This window comes from Ursus americanus, chromosome 35 (assembly GCF_024610735.1).
Source record: "Ursus americanus isolate L20-20 chromosome 35, mUrsAme1.1.p, whole genome shotgun sequence".
Taxonomy (NCBI): domain Eukaryota; kingdom Metazoa; phylum Chordata; class Mammalia; order Carnivora; family Ursidae; genus Ursus; species Ursus americanus.
The window spans coordinates 19994164-20016292 of record NC_142161.1 but is presented as its reverse complement, the minus strand read 5'-3'; the positions used below and the strand labels follow the sequence as shown (position 1 = coordinate 20016292).

The 22129-nt window shown below is 33.3% G+C and overlaps 1 protein-coding gene across 2 annotated transcripts in view; it reads right to left on the bottom strand.

Annotated features, from left to right (window-relative positions):
* LRFN5 (leucine rich repeat and fibronectin type III domain containing 5) overlaps positions 1–22129 on the bottom strand; it is a 241525-nt gene that overhangs the window by 128675 nt on the left and 90721 nt on the right. The window lies entirely within an intron of this gene.

Below are 22129 nucleotides of genomic sequence, written 5' to 3'. Positions count from 1 at the left end.
TAGTTTGTTTCTGCTGTCTCCATTTGTAAAAATGTGTGAATAATCTTGTAAAGTCAAAATTTAAGAGGGTGATTATATTGTCCCGAGATGGCTGACAGTTAGGGCTTAAAAAAAAAAAAAAGTAAAGCTACTACTTAAAGTTTAAAGTTTATACTGAAATTACTCAGAAATGCTAAAAATCAATGCACAAATTAATGATAAAGTGGAATAAAAGTCAATTATAGCTCATTTCAAATTACCTTTATGAATCTGCCAACCAATGCTATCTTTTTAAAATTTATCTTTATTTTATTACAAAAGAAAGATGTGTCTTAGAGAATTAGAGAATAACTCAGATATACCACACACACACACACAAATATAAATCAATCATATGCCAACCATCCTGAGACAGCTATTGTTGCCTTGTTATTTATTTCCTTCCATGAATATTTTAAACTATTTTTTACATTTTATATGCACGATAAAAATACAAGAAATACAAAAGCAAATCTCCCTCCAAAGCAAGACATATACCCCTTAGAAGAAAACAATTTCAAATTTCAGAACATCCTCTCAGAAATACTTTATGCATATACGAATGTGAGTCTGTGTGGATTTTTTATACATATATAAGATTGTACCCTATTTGCTCTATTCTTTTTATTTCATACACCACGAAGATCACTCCTGTTTTCTATCACCAGCCCTTTCATTCTATGTGTGAGTATCTATCATATGCATACAATATAATCTGCTCATAATGTGTCCCAGTTGAAAATTAGCAAAAATCCAGGACTTACATTATAAGATGATATAATCAATGTCCATATACATCTATGTACACATATTAGTGAATATACTTATTTTTTTTTTAAGATTTTATTTATTTGACAGAGACAGCCAGCCAGCAAGAGAGGGAACACAAGCAGGGGGAGTGGGAGAGGAAGAGGCAGGCTCCCAGTGGAGCAGGGAGCCCGATGCAGGGCTCGATCCCAGGACTCCGGGATCATGCCCTAAGCCGAAGGCAGACGCTTAACGACTGAGCCACCAAGGCACCCCTAGTGAATATATTTATAATAAATTCTTAGAAGTAAAATATTAAGGCTCAGAAGCCTGTTATTGAAACTCTGATTATGTCCCTCTCTGTAGTAGAAGTAGCATAAAGCAAGAGCAAAATATTATTAATATCTCCAATTATTATACTAACAATAAAAAAGGACTGATGATCAACAGTATTTCCATGCCTTCATTTTAGCATGGAAAGCATAGTAACTGCCACAATCCTTTCTAAATTCTAATAACCCTAAGTTCTTTTTACGTATGGTTATATCATTTATTGATAACATTTTCCCTTTTCTTAAAATACCTTTCATTAAGTACTTACTATGTGCCAGCTGCCAAAAAGCATGTACTATCTAAACCAATTCTCCCAAGAATCAAATGAAATAAATGTATATTCGTATACACTACTATGAAAAGTAGGGATAGAGATAAGTCAACTAACCTTGGGCAAGGTCATATAGCTAAGCACCAGGCAAGGCTGAGACTCTTAATCTAGGACTAGCTCACTCCAAGTCAATGCTCCTATATCTGATATTGTAAGTGAAGATTTCAGAAAACCATTATAGGATTCTATAGTAAAGAAACACGAAGAACGTGCTGGATTTTTTGTTATTTTTGTTTTGTTTTTTGTTTTTTAGTCCATATATTTTGGTCAGTGCAATGCCAAAAATAGTAGGTTTTAGACTGGTATTCTACTACTGCAATTCTGTAGTGCGATCTTACAAAGATGTCCTTTTCTACTTGATAATATCTTGAAATAAAGCATCTTATAAGAAATTCTGATCAGTCCCTTAGTTCCAAGTTGTTGCTATGTTGGCCTTCTTCCACAATCTTAGAAAATTTGGCAACTGTTATTGTTTATGTACATGTATTCCCAAGAAATATGGTTCTTCCTCTAACAATTATCTTAGATGCCAACACTAAACTCTGTAACAACTCAGGAAACATGGGCAAAACTTGGAAAGTTATTAGGGAATATTTTTTTCAAAACGGAGAATCATGATCCCTTCCAGCTCCTAGTGGTATTTTCTTCCCCTCAAGGTCTTTGCTACGTGCTCAGCAGTTGTCTGAACACACACTTTGATTCAAATCTCCTTATCAATAAAGGCAGGACTTTAAAAGTCTTATAAGCCTGGATGAGAATCATAGCAATGACCCATATATGACTCTGTTTTCTCTCTTAAAATGAAAAATAATATTATAAAAAGTTGTCATTATTTCAAAGTATCATACATATGAAAGTACCAATCTGGAATAAAAGTCATTGTAGGCATGCAATAATTTTGTTTTTCTCAGGAAGATCTTCTTAAGGTTTCCCTAAGTTTTACCACATTCAACACTAAAGAAACCCCTGAAACATTTGAAGGTAGCAGTAACATAATCTTAAGTATTTCCTTCCAATTTAAAGATCCAGTTTGAGCAATTATGAATCCACCAAAAAGCATCATTACTTATCTTTCTCCATCTTACCTCTAATAGTACAAAATAAATAACATGAAGGACGCAATCTCATTAGTTTTTAAATTATATTTACCTTGTGTTGAAAATGATTAAAAATTAAACATTTAGTCATCCGGATGTTTGATCTACATGATGCAAAAAGCCAGCTGTTTTGAAATATATGATGAATAAATGAATTAGATGGTTTCACTGTAATTTAGTCAATCACTCATTTGATAATCATCTAATAATATATTGTTTGGCATAATATAGCCATGATCTTAGTGGACTACTCCAAAAATGTGGGTATAATATAAGAAATGCTATTTTATTAAGACAAATAACTTGAAAAAAATTTGGACCAGAAATATAGAATAAAGTCAGAAACTATTTCACATCAATGGGTTTTTGAAATGCATAAGTATTCAGGGGGATTCATATACATGCTATTATTAAAACATGCTTCCCTCATCACTAGTACTGTTAAACCTAATTTAAAAATTAGAGACTCTGATTAAATATGGAAATCTATTTGTGTTATTGAATAAAATTGTACCATATACCCAGCTATAGGAAAATGTTTACAAATTATTATACACATCCAGGATCATATGATGAAGAAATTAATGCACCACTAGAGCATTTGTTGCTTAATGTAAATGTCACTTTGTAAATGAGAACAACTAATCATTCCTTTCCTCTAATAGCAAGAGTTCAGCAGTTAAATAAAACATAAATCTTGGTGACCTAAAAATTTTATTACTGCATTTGTAATTTCCTGTTAACAACTCAAGAAAATAATTTTAAGTGATGCTGTTATTTCAGTAAGATACAACCCAAGGTGGAGGCTTATTTGGGAGGGGCGGGGAGAAAGAATAGACAGTCAACAGGAGGAACTGTGCTAATAGAACTGTTCTATATTTTGCCTGTGTTTATATATACTTACATATGTGATAAAATTTAGGAAACAAAATGTAAATACCCACAAGTATATGTAAAACTGATTACCTGAATAAGATAAGTAGATGGTCTCAAGGTCAGTTCCCTGGTTGCAATATTAGATATTGTATTATAGTTATACAAAAAGGTTACCATTAGGAGTAAAACTCTGCTTAGGGTATATGGGATCTCTCTGAATTATTTATCTCAACTACATGTGAATCTACATAATGGTATATCATGTGCCTTAGAGTGACCCTTAAGGGCCAATGATTTCAGGCTAGAGTCTCAGCATTCGTTAACAGAAAAGAAATGTATAGAGCATCAAGTTTAACATAGTAATGCATTATTTGGTCCTTATCGAATCACTTCTGAGTTACAGTGTGTTTCACAGAAAGAACTTGAATCCATTAGTCAATGAAGAGGATTGAATGGAACCTGGGTTTGGGGACTAGAGTACATCAGCAGCATTATTGCCAGGACAGGGATTAGATTTTACACCAGGAATGCGGTATGGTAAATTATCTAACTGCAGAGTGCCCGACGGGGTTGAGGTTAAGTAGAGTCTCTACCTGATCTTAACTGATACTTTCTTTTTTTAAGTTAATAATCAAAGAAAATGTAGATTTCTGGTGTTTGGGAAATGTGAGGTGGTTTAAGGATGGAAGAAAATGCTTAGTAGTGTGGACAGGAATTCTTCTGTGTTCTTCTGGCCGTGGTTGTTGCTCATTTTTAACCAATTTTAAGCTTTGATCAAAATGGTTAACAAATTATATTAAAAATACGTCCACTGAAAATGTATGAATCTAAACAAATGCATCTCTGATATAAGTAAATTGAACCCACACACAGGCATACTATGTATATATAGTACAGTATATATAGATATATGTACTATATATACTATGTATATATAGTACATATATCTATTATGGATATATATTTGAAATATATACTTGAAGCATATATGAATAAGGTAGATATTTTGATTAAGCACACCCACATAAGTGTGTATTAGAATACTATATAAGTATGCACAGTGGGATATTTTAATGTATATAGATATAGGGGGATCGAGATAGAGAAAGAGAGTAAGAGAGAGAGAGAGAGAACATGCTCTCTAATAAGAACCCTAGAGCATATATATTTGACTGAAGTCAGTGAGTTGAACACGAGGCTGTAAGTCCAGAGTAACCACTGAGAAACTGTGAAGTAGATTCACAGTGGGCTTAAAAGATTTTGGAGCAATCTTAGGCAATCCAAGGACCACATGAAGAAGACTAGGAGCTGAAAACATTGCAAATATGCTGAAAAGCAATATGGGTGTAGAAAATATCTAAAAGCACAAGGAATACTTCTTTGTGGGGATGAGGGCTGGCCTAAAACCATACTTAAAACTACAGAGAAGAACTAAGAGAATGGAAGTGAGAGAAAGCACACTTATAACATACAACTAATGGCACCTCGTGTACCTTAGATCTCCTATTGACCTATAAACTCTTTGAGTCCCTTGAACATCATATGGATAATTTTGTGCCTCATAACACCAACCATGCTCACCTACACACAACAGACACTCGAGAAACACAAATTAACGAATTTTAACTGCAAACAAAGGAAAATCATATACTAAAAGAGGAGAAAGTTTCTAAGAGAAAAGATGACTTACAAGAGAAGAAAGTTCTAAAAGTAAAATCTGTATGATACAATTAGAAATGATTTTTGATGGTAAAGAGGTTACTGGAAGGAAAAGTTAAACCGTGAAGACTGCAGAGGAGAAATTCTCCATAATGTCAGATTATAATTTGGCAAGTAAAAAACAGAAGGAAGGACACAGAACCAAAGTTGAATATAAAATAGTGTTTGCAAATCTCTTCCAGATACATTATTTCATTAGACAGTAACCCTGCTGTCCTTGGTCTTTTCTTGTTCAGCATTTTAATACTGACTTGCAAGAGGACATAAGAAACCGTGCTTATTAAATCTGTGACTGACACAAAACTGGGATTTAAAAATGTCTCCATAGGTTTAATGGATGGGCCAACACCGTCAAAATGAAATATAACAGAGCCAAAGGTAAAGAAGCTTAGATTAAAAAACTAAACTAATATAGTGTAGGGTGAAGGATATGTCTTTAAAGGCAGTTTATATGAAATACACTTAGGTTATTAATTGTCCCCATGGTCCTAAGGGTCAATACTTTCAGGGCGGCAATCTCAGCATTTATTAATAGAAAAGAAATATCTAGAACAAGTTTAATAGTCAGTTAATTATTTAGTCCTTATCAAACCACATCTAAAATACCGTTTGTCTCATTCTGAATTCTTGCAGAACATGACTAAAGATGGACTCCCAAAGAAAGCATGGCTGATCCCAACCACTACAATGAAAAACAGTTGAAAACTAAAACTGGAAATAGTATCTTGGAAAAAGATAAGAAACAGGGCTGATATCTTCAAATACCATTTGAAAGAGGTGGGAGGAGGTGGTGTTAAAGTCAGAGACTTGGAATGAAGAATAAGAATTGCAAGGGGATTTTGTACATTAAGGAACATGCTATTTTCATAGTTCTGCATTAGTATGGTCTGCCTGAGAGCTCACTATTGCCAACGGGTTCATTCTATATAACTATCAAAGATGATGTTCTTGTGTGGGACTCAAGGTCGGAAGAGATGACTGTCGGAACACCTTCTAATGTTAGTATTTTATGACATTGTCTCTAATGAGCCAGCCAGGTTTAGGCTGGTCCTTCTTCAAAGGCAAGCTGACGTTCCAGCACCCTGAGAGGGTGGCTCTGTGAAGTGCCCTCATTCAAAGTGATGAGGAATGAGATACATGTATATTTCATCACTAGATTATAATATGATAAATATTTAAGAAAATAAATGAGGAAATTTACCTCAAATCCTAAGACATATCTATAAGCAATACATTCCTACTCCAAGACATATGTCTGTGGGTGGGGGGAGTTAGTGTTAATTATTTTTTCAATATGTTCTACTTTGTGATTTTGATGTTTGACCAAGGGAACTGTAACTTCCTTTATAACTAAAAATGTGTGCATTTAAATTTTACTGTAAGTGCTATTAGCTCTGCGAACTTTAAGTCTCTAAGAGCACAATTTAATTTTCTTCTTTAGGGTGATTATATGCATTAGCCAAATGATTCTGCATTGGTGTGACTAACCTCAGAATAAAATAAAAGCCAATTTTAAATTTTTATGTGTGTTCTTTACCATTTTCAAAGCTTTTTCACACATATTATTTAGTGTGGTCTTCAATATAGTTTTACAAGGCAGTTAGCACTGTTATTTGATCTCATTTCAAAGGCCCAAATATAAAAAGGCATTTGCACAAAGCCATACCGCTAATGGTAGGAGGTAAAAGAACGGATTATAGAATCTCTGATTCTGATAAGTCTCTTTCCATTCAACTCCATTTTAAACAATTTTAGAAAAAGTTACTCATGGACAGGAAACTTCAACCAAGTCACGTCAAAAAAGAAGAGAATTCATAGCACTATAAGGGATGTAAGCAATAAGAAATAAAATGGAAATTTAATTCACAGGAGCCAAATTGGTAAATCATTTATGCACACTTCTAATTTATTTTGGAGCTAAGGGCAATATATGTTGAAATTTATCTCAATATACCAAAAATGAATAAACGGAACAGAAAATGTATTTTAATATAGAAATGAAAGTTAGACACAGTTTCAAAATGTGCATGTGCATGGATGCCTATTGATGTTGGCTTTAAATTACCATCTTTGAGATTACATTATTGAAATATGTGGTTTTCTGACCTGCATCAGTAACTCCACTTAATTACTGAAATAATTTAATGGTAATGACACTTAAAATTACGTTAAAATTTTCTCATCTAATCAATGAAGTTCTCTTGATGCAATGTCCTTAATATCCTAGATCTGTTTGCACCCGTTCCTCACTACCATTATCATAATTCACTATTTCCTTATATTTTACCTACATTAATACAACAGCTTCATAAGTGGAATTTTTGTTCCTGTCTTATCACAAGACAACATATCCTCCATATTTTCACTTTGCCACCACCATAATTATCTCTATAAAATGCATATCAAATTATCTGCCATATATAAAATTCTAGGGTGGCATATGAGGCCCATAAGTATCTGGCTTCAGCCATTCTTCATGCCCCTAAGCTCCATGCATACTAACCCATACCTTGCAAAGACAAACTTGAAAATCTCACACTATACTTGCAAATCCTCAAACCAACTTGCCTTTTGGATATGTGAGGCGTCTGCATTGGCTGCTCCTTCAATATGGAATATTCTTACCCCTCTTCTTTGCCTAGCTAACTCCTTATCTTCCAAAATTAGCCCCAATGTTGAAGTAAGACAGAGAGGGAAAAAACATGCCCACACACACAAAAACAAGGATGGGTCACATGATCAAATTTATATTAACAAAAAATTATTCTGGCCAATGCTGGCCAATGTGGAAGCAGAGAAACAAGTTAGGAGATGATTTCCATAGCCCAGGACACAGATAAAATTTTTATAATAGGATGATGGCAGGAGCACAAATGGAACTTGGTACACATCTGTCTGCTGTTGAGCCACTGCAAACATCATGCTACAAAGCGCACACCTGAAATTGTGACTCTATCACCGACTAGCTTTATGATTTTGACAAAGCCCTTTTACCTAAGCACCAATGATCTCATCTAATATATTTTACGTGAAAATTAAATGAGATCATGTAAGTGAAGAATTAACACAAAAGCTTGGAATATAGCTGCTAGTCAAAGGGGGAGGTTACCTTTTAAAAAGTATCAAGCAAGGCAAGTTTGAGACAAATTTAAAAAGTAGAAGATCATTGCAAATACCAAATGCACACTTAGAGGAGAAAATGACCCCCATAATTCATATGATCTAAAAACATAACATTAACAACAATAACAACAGTAAACCAACCAAAAAACCAAAAGGTTTAGATGATTTCAACCATAAGCAAAAGGAAAAAATAGAGTGACAAGGACCTGAAGTCTGTGTGTGCTCAGACCTTAGTCCTAGACTCAACACTCAACACTTTTTTGTTGTGGTTGTTCTTGGGCAAGTTAATTAATTTCTTGCATTATCAAATATTATACTTATAAAGTAAGGCATTTGGACTATATAAACACAAAATTTCTTTTCACTTTTGAAACTGAACATCTAGATACCAAATGTTCATTTTGTGCAAGGTACTTTACTTTGGGCACTACTCACATAATAACCTCACAACGGCCTTTTATTCAATTCTAAACCAGAGTGCAAAAATACAGAAAAATAAAACCCTTTCAATTTAGAAAATCACCTCTTTCCAGATGGTAGCTACACATGGGGAGAGCAAAGCATAACATATAGACTTATCAAATCACTGTGCTGTATAAATGAAATTAATATAACATTGTGCATTAACAAAACTTCAATTAAAAAAATCAACTCTTCCATAAAAGTTTTGAAAATATCAAGAGCTATCCAAACATTATTTAACAAAGGTAAGAAATTACTGAAGTTACAAAAGTATTTTCATTCAAACTAATAACCTCCCTGTACTCAAAAGGGATTAATTTAAAATAAATAAATAAAGATAGGGCATCAGGTTTTGATCGCTTGATTACATGATAAATTGCAAAAAGTGAGCTTACGATGGAAACCTTCACTTTGGATTTCTAACTGCAATTCAGATTCATTTTTAAAAGATGCCATATGTAAATAAATAGTTAATTCATGTGTTGAGCTGAAGGGGAGTTTTTAAGCCACAATGGATGGGTCTTTAGCATTATCGGTTAGTAAGTTCATTTTTCTTAAAAGACCTCACAAAAACAACATACTTGATCAATTTTTGATGGAGTCATTAAAATTAAAGTTGCCATTTTTGTCAAAGTGATAAAAATGTCTCTCATCTAAAATGCTCAAATATTCAACTGAGTTAAGAACATTAGAACCAAGAGACTCATAAAATGTTTTGGCTTCAAGATAAAAGACAGCTATAAAATTTGGAAACATTCCCAATCTTATGCAGTAGATTTGATGGATTCTCTTAATGATGAAGAATTAAGAAAGTCAGAAGTCTAGAGAAAGACTAACTCTTATTTACAAGGGAAATCTGAGAGTTAAAGGACTAGAAACATGTATAAGGATCATGCAATGTCTTACACTCTTGTCTTATTAAAACATAGATAAGGATATAGGTTTCAATTTATTTTATTTTTATAGTTAAATTTTTTTGGCCAATTTTTGAAAGAGGTGTGTTTTCCTTCATTGAGAATCTTTGAGTTCATTAAAATGATCTATCTCTAAGAGGCTCAGACACTATCAGACTATTTTGCTGAGTGATTCTATTCAATCTTTCATTTTCCTCTCAATTACAGATTTTTTAAAAAATTGTTAGCCTGAACTCTCAAAGAGGTAGTTACAACCATTTTATTTGTGTTTTCTTCAAAAAGAAGCAATACCAACTAATTTTGTCTGCACGTATTTTAGTGATTGCTGACCCTGCAAGTTTATCCAACAAATGTGACTAATGGCAGATTGCCCAAAATGAGGTACAGCCCCTTAGATTTTGTAAAAGCCACACAAAGAGCAGAAATATTGTGAACATCATCACCAGAATCTTTCCACTAAATGAGGATTGATCTGAAAATAAGGACAGGCCATGTTATTGCAGTGTCATGAAAACAAAGCAGATACTACCTGAAATGAAAAAAAGAAAAGCTCCTTAAGGATATCCTAATGTAATTTGTGTGTGATTAAAGCTAGAAGAAATTCCTAAAGAAGAATTTAAGGAGAAACAAAATTGGTTTTCTTAGGACACAGATCATGAACAAAATTACTTTAGATGAAAATGAATTTAGGACCATTTGGATGTTTTTCTTCCAATAGACTTGTCATATTCTCAATAAATCCTAAATGCTACAAGAAGCTTCTTCCAAAAAAACTCTGAAAAAAGGTCTGAGTGTTTCTTAACATGGAGTTTCTGAAAAGTAAGACTTCTTTTGATACTTCAAAACAGCATTTAATAATCAACCCCTAAGCAAAGATGTAAGGAGGATGATTTTTTTTTTTTTTTAATCTTTCTCTTTTGGCCATATGGCCCTTTTCAGTATCCATTCCTGGTATCACAAGACCATAAATACCTCCATACGATCGTGGAATATCAAATTCAGTACCATCTGCAACTGGCCTTTCTGGAGTAAGAGAGAGTAACTGCATTTGAGATTATTGGCTACCCCCATACTTTCTGCCCACCAACACACAAACCTCCCAAAACCAACACAACTTCCATGGTTGAAATATTTTCTGTCATACAGACAGAAAAAGGACTTTGGCTCACAGTCGTATATGCAACCAAAGGCATTGCCAGTATGCAGATCCATACTTGTCAGACTTCAAGTCTGAATATTTTGAAATTTTTTGTTGTTGATAGTTTGTTTTTATTATTTTTTCATTATTTATTTATTTATCTTTTACCATACCATGATGCTTAACTTTTGCTGCTTCACCTCAATTGCTGATCTGAAGTTTATAGAGCACTTACCTCAATATTAAATGTCATTAAGGTAAAACATTACCAATAAACAGTTCACCATTTTAATTTAAAATGGCTTTTAAGTTAATTTCCAGTATTAAGATTACATTCCTCCAGGCATGTATAAAGTCATTAGCCTCAAATAAATGATTAATAAGTTTTTCACTGTGAAACGTCAATGAATGTTCCATTTTCAATTGGAAGTGCCTTACTGTGTACAAGTATTCACACATGGCAAGGGTTTCATAAAATGCTACGATATTATAACCCTGTCCTGGAACACCATTCAAATTAAGAGTAAGATATGGAAAAACAACTAGTAAATAGTCTGAAAGCCAAATAAATAATTTTATATAAAACTGTTAATACATACAATTACAACCTTTTATTTATTCATGTTAACACTACATGCATATATTGCTCTGGCAAATATTATGTCGATTTAGTCTTTTTACTGAAACCTTATCAACTATCTATTAAACTAGTACTCATATTACTATATGGTACATATTTATACAGTTTAACAGTTTAACTATAATATGCTTTATAGCTTTGAACCTCACGCAAAGGAGGAAGGTTAATAATAGAATAATCTGACAGAGGAGAAGATGGTGCATCAGAATCTAAAGAGCCTTTGAAAAATAATGACTGATTCCCATGATGGTCATTAAAAAGTCAAAAGAGTAGGAAAAAACACATGAACCCTTATATAGATTGTGGAGAAAGTATCACTAAGTTCATATATATATATATATATATATATATGCATGTATATATATATATATATCATGTATATATATGTATGTGTATATATATATACATATTTTAAGGATTTTATTTATTTATTTATTTGAGAAAGAGAGAGCACGATGTGGGGGGTGGGGGAAGAAGGGGAGGGAGACAGAGAAGGGAGAGGAAGAAGGAGAAGCTGGCTCCCTTCTTAGCAAAAAGCCTGACAGGGGGCTCAATCCCAGGATCCTGGGATCATGATCTGAGCTGAAGTCAGGCACTTAACCAACTGAGCCACCCAGGCGCCCTAAGTTCCTATGTATTTACAGGGACACATCAGGCTTCAATTTCAACACTCTAATATCCTTATGGAAATGCATGCATGATAGACATTCTTATTATATTTCTAGAATGTTCTTGAAAGTATGTATGTATGTTACTTGCTCTAATGCTCATTAGCAAGAATTACATTTCACATAGTATATTGCTTATTTAACAAAGACTGAGTTCCACTAAACTATGACTTAAGAAAGAAGAGTTTTGACTGATCGGGATTGGAAAGGAGAAAATGAAGGTACTTTATAGAAAAGGCAAGCAATAATGACAGTTCCATGGATTCTTCTGAATAATCAGATTTATAAAATGGGATAATTAAGAACACAGATGTTGAAAATAATAAATGAGGGAAGCAAAGACTGTATTCTACTTTTGAGCTCCAAATAGGGGACTCCTATAGCAAATAACAAGCCAGCCTATTTAAGTAATGTGTTCCCTTTTTGTCTAATTAATCTATTATGATCATTAATCACACATGGTACTGTATGCTTGGGTCTGTAAGAGCAAGCCTTTAAAAAAACAACTAGATAAGCACTATCAACTTATAAGACATTTCAACCAAGTGCACCATAATTTTCTATTCAGGAAAGAAGAGGGTAACAATTTGAACAATAACTTTTTTCAACATTTTTTCAGCCAACGTGAAAGAAAGCAAAAAATATGTAAAATGGCACAGTTAGGAGTAAACAGTGATTATTTCAGAGAAGAAGAGAATATGTCTTCCATATACAGGGACCTAGAGGTCCTATGAAATACATCTGTATTTCCTGGGTGATCTTCAAAGATTTTAAAAAGTAAAGCAATATGCCTCAGTGGAGACTGAGAAATACTATTTGGCCAGAAACTCTCTGAAATAATTACATAGCTGTGACAATTTATAGTAATCTTAGTAAATATTAGCCAACACCTGACAAATAGATTGGTAATAGGGTAAGAAAGGTCTAAATATAAATTTTATTTTTTTTTTTCTCCAAGCGATGGCACAGCAACTGAGGAATTAAGGAGAACTTTTGGGTTTCCATTTTGAGCCAGCTGACACGTTTCCATGTGTCAGGCAGTGGAAAATATCTGGTAAGGGTTAGAAGAGACAGGAAGATATCTTGCTAGGCCTAACCTAACTGCCACATGATACATAGGAATGAAATTTGTGAAGCAAGATGTAGTCAACTGTCAACTGTTGCCAAACAACAGATGAAGCCATGGAAGCAAATGGAAAGCAGAAAGCATAATGTAAAACCTTGGGTTCAAAATCAGATAAGCCCTGGATTGTTATGCTGACCCTACTTAAAAACTATCACCTGGGGATAATGTGAACATCTTTAAGCCTCCAGTTTTACATCCTTAAAATGTGAATACTGGGATGCCTGAGTGGCTTTGTCAGTTTAGCGCCTGCCTTGGGCTCAGGTCATGATCCTAGGGTCCTGGGATAGAGCCCAGGGAATGGATCCTTGCTCCGCTGGGAGCCTGCTTCTACCTCTCCCACTCCCCCGGCTTGTGTTCCCTCTCTCGCTGGCTGGCTGTGGCTCTCTCTGTCAAACAAATAAATAAAATCTTTAAAAAAAAAAAAAAGAACTGACATGATAATCATATGGTGGGTAAACAAGATTATGTGTATAGATGAAAATAATTATTGCAATACAATAAATTCCTAAGTTTAGTTTATTATGTTATATTGTATATTAATGATAATACATTCCTGAAAATATGCTTACAATTTTACATTTCCTAACCACGTTTACTCGGATTATATCTACCCTCAGCAATACAAAGTACAACTTTACAACATTCTATAAAAAGGGAGTACGCATATTTATTACATTACACAAAGATAAAAAAAACCTGATCATATGGGTCATTTTTCTGCTTAAACCATACTGTAATATAATATCTTTGTGCTTTTAATTATCATAAGTCAATTCATGTGAGCTCATGAACATCATTTTTAAAGCTTAAATGTATATTAGAATAAATTTTAGATAAAGGTGCTAGCTAATTGATAATGAAATATAAATGTCTTAATCTGTTTCAAAAGCTTTTAAATTTTAAATTCTAGTGGCCTCCAAGACATACTGTGAACTTGAAAGGTTATTTCAGTCTTGCTAAATGTGAGGTTATTTCAGTCTTGCTAAATGTGACAAGTTAGGCATAGTTTTCAATGTTTTGAAATCATTTGAATAAGATATGTAAATATTCTTTTTTTTTCTTTTAACAGAAATTGTCATTAGATTTACTTTTTCTTCCCTTATTGTATTGTGGTAAGAACACTTAACTGAGATCTACCCTCTACACAGATTTTTAAGTTACAATAGAGCATTGTTATCTATAGGGACAATGTGGTACAGCCGATCTCCACAATTTATTCATCCTGACTAACTGAAATTTTATCCCCATTTCCTCTTACCCATCAGCCCCTGGCAACCACCATTCTATTCTTTGCTGTTATGAGTCTATTTTAGAGACCTCATATAAGTGAAATCACACAGTATTTCTTCTCTGTGACTGGGTTATTTCACTTAGTATTAATGTCTTCAAGCACAATCTGTCATTTCTTAAGTTGAATTTTACTAAAAACTTTTAGCAAACATTTTTGTTTCTATATTTTTTTTTTTGGTCTGCTTTGTTTGGTTTGTCTTTTGTCTTCTCTTCCATATATATATATATATATGTTTTTTTTTTTTTGGTCTGCTTTGTTTGGTTTGTCTTTTGTCTTCCATATATATATATATATATATATATATATATTTTTTTTTTTTTTTTTTTTGGTCTGCTTTGTTTGGTTTGTCTTTTGTCTTCTCTTCCATATATATATGTAAAATATATGTATATACACATATACGCATATGTGTATATATATATTCTCTTCCAGTATTTTATATATATAATAAAGTCTTGAAGGATGAAAAGAATAAAATGATTTAAACAATATTTGGTTTGTCAGAAACAAAAGGTGTGATCAGAGAGAATGTAGGAGAATATAATGAAGTTGTATTAGAGGTAAACTGAAGGCTACAGATTACTAAGTGAGTTTTATGGTGCCATGATAAAAACAGTGGTGAAGATAAAGGCTGTGTGTGGGTGACCTGAAATAATAGCTCTTATAATGGTAAGATAATTTTAGCAATGATTTATTAAAATATACATATGCATATTGGATATAAAAATACCATGCACTATGACTACAAAAGAATGCTATAGTCTTGGGCTGTTTTCATATTTTAAAAACTCATACATTTTTAAAGCTAATCAGCTGAAAAATAATAAAGAACTCCCTCAAAACATATAAATTTTGCTGAAATGAAAAGGCTTAAATAGATCAAACAAGATGATATATTTCAAATAAATACATACATAAGCCCCCTTTAAAAATGATTTAAGTGCCCCAAGTCAGGATAAGAGACAACCAAAAGAACACAGTCCTACAGAAGGTTCTCTTTTTGTTTTTCATGATGATGGCTAAAGACAAAAGATTCTACTGGTTCCTAATTCTGGAAGGCCAGAGGAAAAGGACTTCAGAAAAATCACTGAAGACCCTGAACCTTTCTAGTCTGACACTCTGCAGTCCAGCATTCAGCTTCATCCTAAGGCTACTCCCCTTTGTGATTGTAGGATGGCTTCTGGTGGCCCTTGCTTCTTCAATTCCATCTGCCACAAGGGAAGTGGCAAAAACCTTTCTCTCTAACCCTGAAAAGTACCGTTCTACCAGTTTTAATGGTTCAGCAGAGGTCACATGTCCACTCATAAAGTAGTAGTGGAATGTCAATCACAATGTGCTTAGAGCTGGGTTTCTGAAACACATTGTTAACAAAACAGGTACGATTATTATGATTGGCTTAGACTAATCAAGCCTAAACTGTGGAGATTTGCCCCATCACCTAAATGACCATGCAACTGGGGAGAAGTGATATGGATTTGAGGAAATCAACCATAATGTCTATTGCACCTGACAAGGCCATCCTTTCCACGCAGACATGGCATGATAAACAACTAACATAAACAACTGTAATTCTAGAAATAAAGCATTTTATGTTATGATTGTTAAATGTCCAATATAGGTATGTGTAAAATATAAGCTTAAGAATGGTTACAATAACTGGCATTTTTGCCTGTTTTTAGCAAAAGACATATTTCTCTGCCCTTTCTAATCCTTGTCAAACAAATCAAAGGCCAGGTACATAACTTGACATTTAATAATATGGTTGGCTAATTCAATAAGCTCAATGGTCACTTGTACTAGTGATACTTCAAAGTGCAAGACAGAAAAGTACATATTCTAGAATTACGTCTCAGAACCATCTTATTGTGAACCTACTATTTGTCAGCATTTAGTTTTAATAAAGTAGATATGCTCTTTCCTTCTGACAGATGAGGAAGTAGAGGTATAAAATGGCTAAGTAACTTCCCCAAGGTCTCTGAGTTAGTAAGAAACAGATCCAGTACCATAGTCAGTTGTCTTAATATAAGTCCAATTATCTTTTGCTATATGCATTGAAAGGTGTTTACATTGTTATCTATGCCTAATAAGATGTTAAAACTGGATATGTTCTCTCTTAGTTTTGGGAGAAGTCACAAAAGCTACAAGCATAAAAGTGACAAGTATGTTTGCATTTCACAGTGAATGCATTTCCTCTAGGTTGCCATGCATGATTCTTGTTTTACCCATCAGACATTTGTCTATTACCCATATTTGGGTAAACTAAAATAAACCCAGTCTTGTTTGCTAACAAGAGTTTCACATCTGATCAGTTGGAAATAGGTACCTGACTCATCATTGATGGAAGTGTAACCTTCTTTACTTTCTATGTCCCTAGTAGAATGGCAGCCACATAGCCCAAATCATGAATGCAGGATCTAAAACCTGTTAAGTGACTTTTGCCTCATAATCCTTTCGTAAGGCAAGTAAGGTTTGTGGCTAAAGAAATGAGCAGAGAGATTTCTTCTTGGAGGAATTTGTAGGAATTTTGTGGCATTTTCCTTCCTTACATCTCATACAAGGAAGGAGGTATGCAAGTCCTTCTCTCTTAAATTCAATGAGGAACATTAGAGGGACTTGTGCCTATTAAAGTTTACAGAGGAAGCTGAGACTGATACTAGACCACAATTTGGAAAATACTAGAGGTAAGGAGGTTATATGGCTGGCATTTTGGCTGAGGTCATAGAAAGTAAAGAGACATGGACACCTTAAAGCACTAATCTATAAGCTCATGAAATACTATTACAGCAATGTGTAAGAAAATGATCACTGATATGAGATTGTGTGTCTATGTGTGTGTGTGTATGTGTATGTGTGTTTTTCCAAAGCAGTAAGTATAAAGTGAAGATGCTATGATTTAGGAAATAAATTGGTTTAACAAAAAGCAAAGGTTGAAAGAATGAGGGAGAAACTAGAACTCAGAAAAACAATTTCATTAGAACAAAAAGATTCCATTGAGAACCAGGACTTGAAGAAGAGAAGTCAGGAAGAAAGCCAAATAGTAACCAGGAAGAATTATAAACTCATTTGTTTCTGAAAGAATAGTCTCCACCTGCACATTAAGACCAGATGTGAGATATGATTTAATGTCCTTCTGTTAAAAGAGGAGGTTAATAAAAACCGAAGACACAGAGTTGGAATTCAGACCTGTGGTATGGAGCCATAGAAAGCCATTCTGATTCCTACATTATAAAGCTATTTTAAAACCCAAGATAAAGTCAATTAAACATTCCATATGACTGGATCAGAGGATAGAATGTTCTGATGACTCAATACAGAGGAAGAAGACAAGAAGAAAAAAAAATTTTAAATGTCAAAGATCTGGTCTTATTAGAATTCCTCTTTGATTTTTAAGCAAACCATTTCAGAATAGTAATGAGGAGCCATTTATTTGCGGAAGCACTATACGTGGGGGGTGTTTTTTCTTATTTATTTTTCATTCTTTCCATTTCATTATATTCTTCTCTTTAAAATATACAGTTTCCTTCAATTCATGAGTATATTACTCTTGAATATGAGGACCTGGAAATCTGTCTGCCTCTATATATCTTTCCCCACTCATATTTCATATAACCCCATTAATAGTCCTTATCTGGGAAGTTTGAGGGAATATATGACAATAGCACTGTTGGGATGAGAAGTTCTGGAAAATCATGATGATTTAGTATATTTGATCAAAAAATCTATAATACCACTTGTCCTCTGCATCTGGAAAATAAGAAGTCTGTCTTTAAATTCCTAATAGAGTAGGAAACTTCACCAAATGGATAACTAAGGCAAGGGGAGAATTTTAATCTGAAACTGTTAAACAAGAATAGTTTCTAAATAATGAAGACTATTCAGCAACCATTTTTGTATGGTAATTATGTGCCAAGTATTATGTACTTGGCTTTGCAGGTAAACCAATACATTGGTGCTGTCCTGGGAAAGCTCATGATTTAATGCAACTCTTTAAGGAGATTCATGACCAAATATGTATGGGTCACCAAAGAGAAAAAGAAGCAAGCACATGGACCTGTTCATACTATCTCAAGAAAACAATAATGACAATAAAGTGTTCTTCCCCATTTCATATCTCAGCCATATGCAGTGACCGTGTTCTTAAGTCTCATATTTTCCATTTCTATCATTAATTTCGCCTGTTTATGTTGTATAATGTTCCCATGTATGAATATACCACAATTTACATATTCACTGCTCTGTCAGTGGACATTGGATTATTTCTGAATTTTTGCTATTATAAGAAATGTAGCCATATTAAGAAGAGCTTCTCTGGAACTATATTCCTATAGTGTAATTATCAGATTATAAGGTATGCATGTATTCAAACCTACAAATTATAGTGACAAATTGTTTCACAAAGAGATTGTACCAATTTACCTCTTAACCAGCAGACAAAACTACAAATATTGGTCTATATACTTTAATAACTTGATTTATGAATATTTTAGGGTTTGTCAATATGGTCGACTTGAAATGGCATCTTATTTTGTTTAAAATTTGTATTTCTTGGGATGCCTGGGTGGCTCAGTCAGCTAAGTGTCTTCCCTTGGCCCAGGTCATGATCCCAGGGTCCTGGGATAGAGTCCCACATCAGGCTCTTTGCTTAGCAGGGAGCCTGCTTCTCCTTCTGCCTGCAGCTCCCCCTGCTCATGTGTTCTCTCTCTCTCCCTCAATCTGACAAATAAATAAATAAAATCTTTTTAAAAAATAAATAAATTTGTATTTCTTAGATTACTAGTAATAGTAGATGCATTTTTATTGGTTTATTAACCATTCTTATTTCCTCTTCTGGAAAATATCTATTTATGCCTTTTGCCCATTTTACAAGGTGATTTTAGAGATTTTAGTTTGTGAATAGATTTTTCACATATCCTGATTCTAATCTTTTGTCAGCTATACGTGTTACATAGATCTTCAAGTTTATATTAATGAAGAGAAGTTTATGGCTTATCTGTGTTTTATGGAATATTTAAATATAAAAAATCTAATTTAATGAGAGTTACATTCCTCAATATTATCCTGTATGGTTTGCACATATTTTTCTACTGTTTATTATTGACTCATTGCTTAAATATTTTCCCTTATATCATATTCTCCCATTATTTACTTTAAAAATTTTTAAAGATTCATTTTGCACACTTCAATCTTTACTCCAACTACAATTGGTCTGAGAGTACTACAGACACAAATTTCAAGTATTTTCACACGTATAATCAATTGTTCCCAAAGCATGATTAATAATCAATTCTTTCCCCTCGATGATCTGCAAAGACCCTTCTGTTTTGTATAATTTTCATATTTGTGTGGATTTGTTTGTAGATTCTTTTTTATTTGACGCTTTCTTGACTATCTCCATGCTAATCGCACATTGTCTTATCTACTCAAGTTAGATGAACACTCTTGCTCTTTGGTTTGGCCAAAACCTAAACTTGTTTATTTTTTAAATGTGTCTTGGCTCTTCTTGATAATTTGTGTTCTTCATTAATTTTACTAATTGTCAAGTTTCATAACAAAACCTATTATAATTTTCTTTGGAATGACATTTAATCTATGCGTCAACTTTAGAAGAAGGTATCATAAGTAACACTAACTCAAAATTCAAAATAATTTCTCTGGAGAAAATTATAATCCTTGGGGAAATTTTTTAATCCTTTCTTGAAAGACATTAAATGATACAAAAAAAGAGAAAGTTATACTTAGTTTATAGATAAGAAAACTGTTTTGACATATATTAGATTCTCCAAGCTATTCTTCATGTTTCATAATGTCTCCTGCATATCCCCCATTTCTACTTCCATTGTTTTTTTGTGTAATTTCTACAGTTCTTCCTTCATTCATGAATTCTTCCTTTTATCATGTATAATCCGCTATTGACTGGATTACTAATTTGAACATTTTTTCATTTGATTCTTTTCATAGTCTCCTATCCCTTTCTACATATCTACTACACACACACACACACACACACACACACACACTGGTTTTATATTTTGACATCCTTCTAAAATCTGAAAATACTGAGTCTGATTTCTGATTTTGTTTTCTATTACTTCTGCTTGGTCTTACTTATTATGTCATTCATAGTGCTTCCCCGCCCCCATATATTTTCTGATGTTTTATTGTGGATTTATGTTAATAAAATCTTACCTATGAAATTTTTTGAATCCTATATTTAAGAAGGTTTCTTTTAGGGAGAAAGTAAGATTACATCTGCCAGTTGTCTGGAAACACTACCAACCAGGAACTAATCTGAAAATAATTTACATCTCAAGAATGCCTTGAACCAAAAATGTGATAAATTGACATCGCAAATCATTCCATATATGATAGTCCGTTTGAGGCTTTGAGTTTTCAGGAGACCATTTATACATCTCCCATAGCCCCAGTGCTAAATTCAAGGCAGTAAAGTTTGTTTTTGTCCCCCCCCCCCTCTGTGTAAAGCATCTTTTTTTACTTCTCTCTTTCACTAAGCATGTCACTCCCCAGGACTTTGGCTTTAGAGAGGCATCTCCTGTGTGTTCCCTCATCTGGTATGTGTCCTGGCTTTTGTCTCCTGTCCCCAGCATATGTACCCATCCAAAAAAAAAATGGAAGTTCAAAATCTCCCTGAGAGCAACTAACAAGTTTATAAGTTGCTTATCTCATTAGGTTTCTATTTTCAACTTCATTTTTATTCTTCAGTCAGCATCCATTTATTTCTTACAAGGTGTGTGTGTGTGTGTGTGTGTGTGTGTGTGAGAGAGAGAGAGAGAGAGAGATTTAACCAACATTTTTTTCTTATTGACGCTAAGATATTTGTTCAGGATGTCTGGTCCTCCCTCTGACAGAGAAACTCAAAACAAAATTTAAATATATATTTCCAAATGTAATTTTTTGAGATATTTTTAGAATTGAGTCATTAAATTATAGATCATTAAATATGACAAATTTAAAAAATGCATCATACATTATACTATTTTCTTGATAGTTACATCAAAATGAATTACTGTTACCTTCACTTTAAAACAGCTTAATGTTGTTACTGTAAACACATTTGCACTAATAGGAAAACCTCTATTGAGTACATGTTTGACAGAATATAACCACATTAGCTATTTCAAAAAAGATTAAGAAAATTTATGCTAAATGCTTTCTAAAACTTTGCCCTGAGGAATTTTCATAACCCATGATGCAGGAATACACCATAAATGAAACTTGATTAAACTTAGGTTTTTTCAAAATGACTGTGAACTAAGTAGGGCTCTTGGTCAGGATCTAGAATTACTTCATACTAATGTCAACACTAATATTTTGATACTTCCATGTACTTCCAAATTGGAGTATGTCTGATCTACTGTATTTATCATTACTTTAAAAATGTTTTGCCCCCAAATAATCCGGATGTATAGTCTTTAAAAGTTGTCAGTTATGCAATGTATTATTTTTTAATAATAACAACTACATACTCTCTCACTGTATTTGAGTTTAGAATAGATAATAATTTATATATAACACTTCAGTTAATCTATCCCAGAGAAAGAAATCAACTCAGACCCTAGGTTTCAGTATTACACTTTGTTTGTTTCGTTTGGCTTTTTGTTTCTTTGGTTGTTGTCTGTTTCTTCAGG